Genomic DNA, 9,781 nt, shown 5'->3' on the forward strand with positions numbered 1-9,781 from the left:
AAAACCTGTGTGATCAATATTTTTAAATCAGTATATATAGTAAAAAGCAAGTAATAAAATTCAATCGCCCCTCCCTTGAAAATTTCTGGATCCATCTTTGGGATGCACTGAGTTTTTTTCTTTCACAATCAGTTCAGGTCTTTACCCTGTACACTTTAGGCTTCTAATTTGTGTTAGTGATTTCGTTCAAACGTCTACTGAAGTGGTAAAAGGAATTCACAAAAGACTAATTTCCTTTCTCCTTTTCCTTGAACTGCGCTGCTGACAACTCATTTTCATTTGATGTCGTTATTGGCATTGTATACAGATTTACAATGCATTTGCCAATACTTGAAAATAGAAAATTTTAAAGTTCCCAGCCTGTACCTACCGTTTCCCAATGGTATAACGGGGAATGGTTCATCTAAGACAACCATGTTCTTCTTCAAATTGTACCACATTTCCACCGCTCAGCGATTAAAGAATATATTTCTCCGATTGAAGAACATTGTTGAACGGGTCGAGGGTCATGTTGAGCAGTTTTCAAGTTGATTTTTTCCAAATTATTAAACGTTCAGAACACATTAAATACTTTTTGTGAAGAGCGCCACCATCGGGGACTTTTCGACCTTTTTTTTTCTATCAAGTGCATCTTTTGACCTATTCCAGTTTCATCTTATTTGGACCAATGGAGCGTATTCTTTAGCACTCTGAAGTGGGCAACTTACTTTTTGCTGACCCTGTACTTTCATGTTGAGGTATATTTCGTGTGCTTATGTTCGTTATTGCAATATATCCAACGAATGATGTTACTACCTTTTGAGTACGTTTTTCAAGTGAGATTTTATAAGATGCTTTCATTGAATCGATGCGAGCTGGTCGAAGATCCTCCGTATTCTCTAATGGTGACCGATGGACGTTAATCTGTTGTTATCACAAAGTCCTCTAAGTTCCCATTCCAAATCTCTTGGGAGTGATGGAGCAGGGGTTGTAGCGGCTCCCGGCCTGGATCGACAAATAGCTTTCTCTTCAGAGCCTCACGCAACCGGTGAAACCATGTCTAGTGGTTTCACCTGGTTTAAATACGGTAGTGGTATTCTAGAGTGTAGTACACCCAAACCTCTTTTTATGCGGTGGATAGGGATCGCATAAAAAAAAGCGCATAACAAAATTATTCGAAACTTCACCAGTAGCTTTAAAAAGTTGTTTTTCGCAACACAGTTAAAAAATATTTTTTCATGCGGTGGATAGGGACTGCATACAAAAAGTCTCACGTAGAAAATCAACCCAAAATGTTATATTTAAACGAAATCAAAATAAAACAAGTGATGATAATTTTGTCGACTTCCGAAAAATTTCCCGAATAAAGAAATTTTTGGGAGGTCACAATAACTTCCCATTGGGATGCCCCTGTTGTCACTTGAAGATACTACCTCTCACTCGTTTTATAAATAATTTCCGCTCGTTTTATAAATAATTTTCATAAACCGCACAAAAAAAATTCGCACAAAAAAAGAAATCGCACAAAAAAAAAGACCGCACAAAAAGAGGTTTGGATGTAATGTGCTTTTATTGAAATTTTCTCACTTTTTTTTTAATATAAAAAATATCTTTATTTACAGTAATCCAAACATTAAAAAAAAGTAATTCCTACTTCTTTTGCCATGATGAAGGTAAAATTTGAACATGAAAACGGAATAAAGGAAACGTAAGTGACATTCTGAATCGGTTACTATTTAGCAGCTTAGCAATATCTTGTAAAAATAAATAAATTAATTAATTAAGAAAAAAATTTAATGACAAAAGTCAGTGGCTCTGCGATTTCGGTGGTTTTCTCCGCAGAACCCCATGTGAGTGAAACACTGCGAGATTTCAACCGATTTCGGCCTACCCTCTCTGTAAAACTGTCTTTTCTGTACGGGTTCGCTGTAAACTTGGAAGTGTGTAAGTAAAATGTTCCGTTTCTTCACTCTGAGGTACTTTTATATTGTACTTTTCACTAATTTCACGTAGTTACTGTTTATGCAATCTCAGATTTCAGACTTCAACTAAAACTTTAAATTACCTCAACTTCGAAAGCGCCACATTCTATATTTACAATAGGAAAATACAGTAAAACCAGTGAAGTTGACCACCCTTGTAAGTTGACAACCTGTCTAAGTTGCCCGGTTTTTTCAGGTACGGAACTAGCCCTTATCGTATAAATCAACCTTTGTAAATTGACTACTTGTTTAAGTTGACAACTAAAGTAGTGCACCGCAAGTGGTCAACTTACAAAAGTTTCACAGTAAATGCAAAAATTCATTTAAAAAAAATAAAATTTCATTTTTTAAAAAAAATGTGGATTTACGAAATATAATTGGATTTACGTAAATGAGCACGTGCAATCGTTTTTATTTATTTATCTATTTCTTCTGGTATTGTGATTGTTCTGAGAGAATTTATCAACATTGGTTTACTTTTCTCAGAACAAATCTTTTCCAATAACAATGCTGAATTCGTTCAATAAAATCACTTAATGCCTTTGAAGTTGAATGTTTGAGGAATTTGATTCACCCAAAGTTGCTCTACAATTTACCAATTTACAAAAATCTAGAAACTAGAAAAGCTGCTTGTTGTTTGTATTTGTTCGTGTTCACTCTACCTTAATGTTTACTCATCGCCAGGGCAAACAGCTATTGATGAACTTACTGTAATTGCTCAGCAATTATTACTTGTTCTTTCATTTGAGCGAAGTGACATCAATTTCTAAAACTCATCAGTTTTGGGAAGTAGAAAAAAACTTAAAAATCATTTCAAACGAATTTATTTCCAGCGTATGATTACTACCTAATAACTGGGTAGTTTTTACTTTTTTAATTCTCTCTTCACAGTAATACAGACTTGACAGCTTTTGGAATTGAGCATTTTTAAAGAGATTTTGAATCTAATTTGTGAGCCTCAATATTTTTTGGACTTAGTACAAATGATTCGTATTCCTCAGAAGATGAGAAATTCTTTGCCCTTTTCTGCTCTGCTTATCAATGCTCACTGAAAAGTACTTTATTTTGAATTTTTTCAGCAATAACTTAAGTGTTGTCTGAACCTAATTTTACGCTCTACTTCATTTTTCTTACAGCTCTTTGCCCGACTTTATTTATTTTTCTTTGATTTTAATTTTTTTGAAAGTCAAATTAAAAAACATTATTCTGCTTTATTTTAAATAGTGGTACCCGCACGGCTTTGCCGGTAATTGAAAATTAAAAGGTCATTTGGTTCGCCTGCACATTTACAAATAATGGATGACGAATATTTCTCGCCAATTTGCTATATTCATTTGCTTGCCCATGTTACGGTTCCACGTTATGATAATTTGGTAATTTACTCGTTCACGTTGTGGTAGTTTGCTCGGTAAAATTTTCTTAAAATTGGAATAGAAAAAGAACAAAATCAAATTTTCGAAACATCGCTTCGAGGTGCACAGCCCCAGGCTATAAACTAATTCTGTGCCAAATTTCAAGAAAATTGGCCGAACGGTCTAGGTGCTGTGCTCGTCAGAGATCCTACAGACAGACAGAGATCCGGACAGACTGATTTCTTGATAGTTTGATCCTGTAAATTCCTGTTAGTCAATTGATTCACTCAAATATTTAGTTTGTAAGAGTCAGCTATTTCAACTTTTTTATGACATTAAGCGTTTCCTTTCATTTTGATCGAATTCAGTCGAATTGATCTACGGGGATCAGCTTTGCTTTTGCTTCCTCTATTACTTCTAATTCCATCGTTTCAGACCCTCTTCAACATTTAATCAATAGAGAATCCCCTTTGCACAAAGTATCGCCGCGTCTCTTAGATACAATCGAATTCCGTGCCGTTCTAAAGACATTAATTGAATATACGAATATATTTTGTTAGTAATAAAGCTGTCGGCTCAAGTAGAATAAAAGTTAATTAAGGACGTTGGAAAAGTTGACTTTTTTTTCTAAAAAGGTCAAAAAGTTATTCTGCTACTGGAGTTTGTTTGATCCTCTATAATGAGAAGCTTCGCTTCAGCATAATATTAAGTGTAATAATATATAAATTGAATTCAAAACAGTTCCTTTCACATTTCGTCTTGGTCGATAAAGTCATTTAAAAAAAAATATTCTGTTGTTATTTATTCAATCAGTTATATTTTCTACTGGAAAGTTGGCTAAAGAAGCTTCATGTAATTAAATGTGAAAATAATTTTTAAAGCATTATCAGTTTTAAAGTTTTCCCTTGCTTTTCAATGGTTTCAATCATTAACAAATTCTGTTTTTTTTTTTTTTTTTTTTTTTTTTTTTTTTTTTTTTTTTTTTTTTTTTTTTTTGTGCAATTTGTGACCAGGAGATTATAAGACCATGCAACTTTTTTATTTGGAGGGGAAAAAAACGCTGTTTAAAAAAAAAATGTAATCGAAATTGGATGAAGAAAATAAAAGCCTTAAGTTTCTTTCAGTTGCACAACCTTATGTTTCGAAGAAATTTAATATCAAATATCATGAACATTGGTCTAGGAATCATGAACCTGCACCACTAGTGCAGCCAGAAATGCCTTCTGGAGGGGGGTTTTTAATGAAAAATATTTTTGGAGTGGGTTTTGAGATCAAAAACACCTTCTGAAGGGGATTTTTTGATCAAATATTCCTTCTTAAGGGGATTTTTTGGTTAAAAATACATTCTGAAGGGGATTTTTTGATCAAAAATACCTTCTGGAGGGGATTCTTTAAATCAGAAATATGTTCTGAAAGGGGCTTTTTGATTAAACCAGCCCTTCCATATGCATAAACTGCTGTATTATAATTTGCGTTTGTGTTAAAACCAATGCCTCTGGGCTCTGGGGGGTGTCCCCCCCCCCTCTTCGCTGCGCCACTGCCCTGCACAGACACCATATGCACACAAAGACACACAATTTTAACTTTATTGTTAGCAGCATTTATTTGCCACCCTAACATTAGAATGAAATTTTTAAAAGGAGGGGGGAAGAGGGAGTGCTATCGCTGAGTTTCTGTGTTTCAAATTACACACTTCTTTTAAAAGCATACATTTATAATTTGCCGTAAGTCAGAAATTTTTGATGTTCTTCAACTTCAAAACTAAACTAAAAGAAATACCTAATTTTTTTATTTAGTCGCAATATTCTGTACTAGTGGTACTCGCACCCGTAGTTGAAAATTAAAAGGTCATTCGGTTCGCCTGTATATTTACAAATAATGGATGACGAATTTCTCGTCAATTGGCTATGTGCATTCGCTCTCCCATTCCACGTCATGATAATTGCGTAATTTACTCGTCCATCTTATGATAATTTTGCTCCGGAAAATGTTCTTAAAATTTAAATGGAGAAAGAATAAAATCGAATTTTCGAAAAATCGCTTCGAAGTGCACACTAGGGTGGTCACAAGGTACATGAGGAAAAACTTTTTTCAACTAATCTTTTGCGGCTACCCCCTAAAATGTGACAATATACTAGAAAATGTGATTTGCAGAGTTTCAAGTCATTTTGATGGCATTAACACGTGCCGCAAAGAGGCTAAAGTTACGAGAAATGGCAATTTTTAGCAAAAAATCGCAGTTCATCATCTGTAAAACCAAAACTATTCATTCTAGAAACTTCGTTCTGGTCCCATTTCATAGGGAATTTTATTTTCTTTAAATCTAATTTCATCTAAATTCTTGTAAAAATTTATTGAACATTATTCAGGATTTTTCAAGTCAGGTCGTAGCTAATATCCTCAAAATCGCGTAAAAAGAACGAATCATTATAATGTAAATTGTATTATTTCTTTTAGTTAATGGTTGTAACCCCCTTACAATGTTAAGCTATCAGGGACAAGACAGCAATATTATCAGAAATATATACAGTGAAATCCCGTTACAACGAATACAGATACAATGAAATATCTGTTTCAACGAAAGAAATTTTCAGCTCCGATTCGATTTCCATTACGTTGCTTGAATTTCATTACTACTAAAACTTCGTTACAACGAAGAACATTTCTGGTAATTTGAAGTTCGTTGTAACAGGATTTCACTGTACTATAGTTATGTCTCTAAAACTCAAAGCTAAAACAAACAACTGCATGTAAAACTTATGAAATTAGCTGTAGGGGCCATAAATACGGAACGTTGCTTTTCTCCTAGGTGCTCAGCGCTAAACACTAGCTTAAACATCCCAGTCTTATAAGGGTTTTCAACCCCCCCCCCCCCCCCCCCCCCCCCCCAGAGAAAAGAAAAACTAGGATTCCCAGGATAGTGGCCTGTGTTCTTAGACGAGGACTTGTTAGGGCTTTCGTTAAAATGACAGTCATTTTATGGCGCCTTTCTGCAGTACAAAACGGCGTTTTGTGAGTATAGTTTGCTACCAGAAAAAGTTTTGTATTTAGCTTGCTGCTACCACATCTTAGAAGTTGGTTTGAAAAGAGTTTTGATTTGCAAAGTAAGTACGTCCACTAGACCTCAACCAGATATTTTTAAAGAATTTCAGGATGAATGATATAGTTAAGAAGCAATTCAAAGCAAGTATAGAAGGTTAAGAACAAAATAAGCAATCAAGGTAAAATTCCAAGCTTTCTTTTTGAGAAATAAAAACAGTAGCAGCTTAGGGACGCCTATAAGGAGTTCATTCCACTTTGCTTAACTTATTTAGGGACTCTTTTTCCAAACAATGTTACTTTTCGAGTACCTGGTGCTATTCATCACACAAGATGGATGGCAAAGGACATATGACGTACTGAAAAGCAAAGGGATGTAAGTGGACTTTTTAAAGTTCCTTATAAAATGCGTTTAAAGTGCAGATCCTAGGTAGACTTTCATTGAACTGTTTTTCTAAATCATAACAGCCCCTACCAGAGCTACTAGTACCATCTCTTGCCCCTAAGCAGAAGAGATGTTCCCCTATTATTTGTAATGATTATCTCGAAAATTTTAATTTTGTCAATTACATTCTTTTGCCTCTCACTACCTCATATACTCTTTAAAAATATATCTTCTCAGGGATGAGCTTTCCTTAATCGATTTAAAGATAAAAGGTATTGAAGATATTTGGTTGTTTATGAACAATATTTACGGAAAAGTACAGTTTATTGTCTGCGATCCAGCTTTGGCTCCCAACCAAGATCTACAGTTAGTAAAATCTTTGTTTCAATACAAAAGTATTTATGAAGATGATGTAAGCACAGAACTACCTAAAATAACTAACCATTTGTGGTCCCTGAACTGAGACAAGGTTGCATTTCCCTTTTTTGATGATACTTTAGGGAGAAAAAAAAGAGATCAAAACAAAGAAGGCTGCAAAATTCAAGTCCGAAGTAGGAGATAATGAAGATGATTGTGATGATAGGGATGCAAAAGCACAGCTCAATCTGAAAGAAGCTTAGTTTATTGGACAAAGAAGTAGATTTTTAATTTCTCTTCAAACTTTTTAAGATATGCAATTTTTTAAAGAGATTTGAAATCGATACAAAGTTTTTAAATACTGATCTTGGTGAATAGTGTGAAAACCAATATTATATTAAAGCTAAAAAGATAGTATACAGTTTAAGAGTTGTCAATGGCACAGCTGAAGCAGGTGTAAAACTAATTTCTACTTAACGACATTTTCTATTACAAGTTATATCCGAATCCAGGCACATTTTTCCATTTATCAAACTTGATCATATCGAAGCCATTACTACTTTAACTTCTCAATGAAAAGTAATAACATAATGATGTATAATTTAACAGTGTAAGCAATAAAATGCATTCGATTTTTTCTTTTCTTTTTTGTAATTTTAACAATTTTCTCTTCTGAACTACTTAATTCCTTTATTTTAAATCAGCAATTTGTAGCATTTAATTTTTAAAGTACTTCCAAATGAAGCTTTTTTAATGAATAAATTAAAATTAACAAAGAGCAAGTAAATGTAATTGAATATTGTAATGCTTTTAGGCGTTTACATGAAAACTCCTTATTGATGATATCTTCCACGACCTGATATGAAAAATGCCAAGTACCATTCTATAAATTTTGTTTAAAAAATGGATAAGATAACTCATCACGAGAATAAATTTTCCTTTAGAATGAGACCAGAACGAAGTTTCTAGGATGAAAAGTTTTGGCTTTAAAAAAGAAAAACTACAATTTTTTGCTAAAAATCACTGTTTTTTGTAACTTTAGCCTCTTTGCAGCACGTGTTAATATTATCGGATTAAGCAGAAACTTTGCAAATCATGTTTTCTAGTCCATTGGCACATTTTAGGGGGGTGCCACGGAAGAAATTCGAAAATCGATTTTTTGTGACCACCCTAGTGCACACCCCCATGCAACAAACTAACTTTGTGCCAAATTTCATGAGAATTGGCCAAACGGTCTAGGCGCTATACGCGTCACAGACATCCTACAGACATCCAGAGAGACTTTCCGCTTTATTATAAGTAAAGATGGAGGACTTTTTTTCTCCTTTCTTTTTTTTTTATTTTTATGCTTAGTTTTTGTTTGAAAGTTATATTTAAAGCTGACGCAATGTCTCATTTTCACGTTTTGTATGTGGGTTTGTATGTATGGTCGTGTATGAAATAATTTCTACTTTTTTAAATGTTTCTTCTTAATGCAAATATAAAAACTAAAAATATACTCAACAATTAAATTATTTTGAAAATTTTCAGAGTGTCCTCTTTTTAAGGGAATTATAATTTTCTTTTGTTATGTTTTTTGTTGTTTTCAATTTTATTTTATTTTATTTTTTTTTCGCATCTAAAAAATTATGAATTTATTTTAAGCGAAGTTTTATGGGTTACTTTTCATCATTCAGGAATATTTAGGAAAAATTTGATGAATGACAATAAAGGTTAAAAAAAACTTTTAAATTACAAAAGGCAAATGCAGTATTGATTAGATTACAAATGATATGATATTGAATCGTTTCAGTACACTGAATAAATTATTTATTATTATGCATAAGATTTTTTTTTAACCAGTAATAGAAAGAAGCTGCACAAAAGTTAGAAAATTTTTGTTCGGTCAAAATTTAACTTTTTTTAGAAGTAGGCGTTCACTGTAGCAAATGGATAGAGAAAATAAGAGTTAGTTTTTTAAATGTTGTGAGTTAAACATTTGGAAATTAAAGCAGCTAATAATGTATCAAAAATTAAACCTTCATTTCATTTAAAACTTTTTGAAAAAGTCTTAAATGGACGCTAAAAAACAGATTATTTACCTACTTCATTTGATTAATTACAAAGTTAAAAACTTTAAAGAAAAAACTCCCTGGAATAAAATGCTTGATTTGAAATAAAAGAGCTCTTCAGTTTTTAATTCACCCATGTGATCCTTTGAAATAAAAATAGATGTAAAAGAATATGAATTTGTGGCGAAAAAAAGTCCTACTGAAGCTCTGCGAAATACATATGTAAGCCTTTTTTTTAAAAAAATTAGCTTTCTTAATAATTACGTGAAAACTTGAAAGTAATATTTAAGTGAATGCGCTGTAAAAAATAAAGATTTACGAAGATGGCAAATTTAAATTAAGTGTATTGCCTTTCACTTTAAATTTCGATAAAGAAAAGAGTATAACTATAGTTCATGTAAACAATTTATTTCGATATTAAACAGTTGAAACATCATCATGAAATTCATTCATTTTCAATAAATAAAATGTAATAGAAAATATAATTTATTGAACAAGAACTTTTCATGCAAAACCAAAACTGCGAGGAAATTTTTCTTCACAATTTCCTCCATCTACTTGAATCTAGTGCTCTTTTTCTCTTTTAATTCTCCTGTTACCCTGAAAAGAAAAAAAAAATGATGTCGTAATCACGTT

Source organism: Uloborus diversus, chromosome 4 (assembly GCF_026930045.1).
Source record: "Uloborus diversus isolate 005 chromosome 4, Udiv.v.3.1, whole genome shotgun sequence".
Lineage (NCBI taxonomy): Eukaryota > Metazoa > Arthropoda > Arachnida > Araneae > Uloboridae > Uloborus > Uloborus diversus.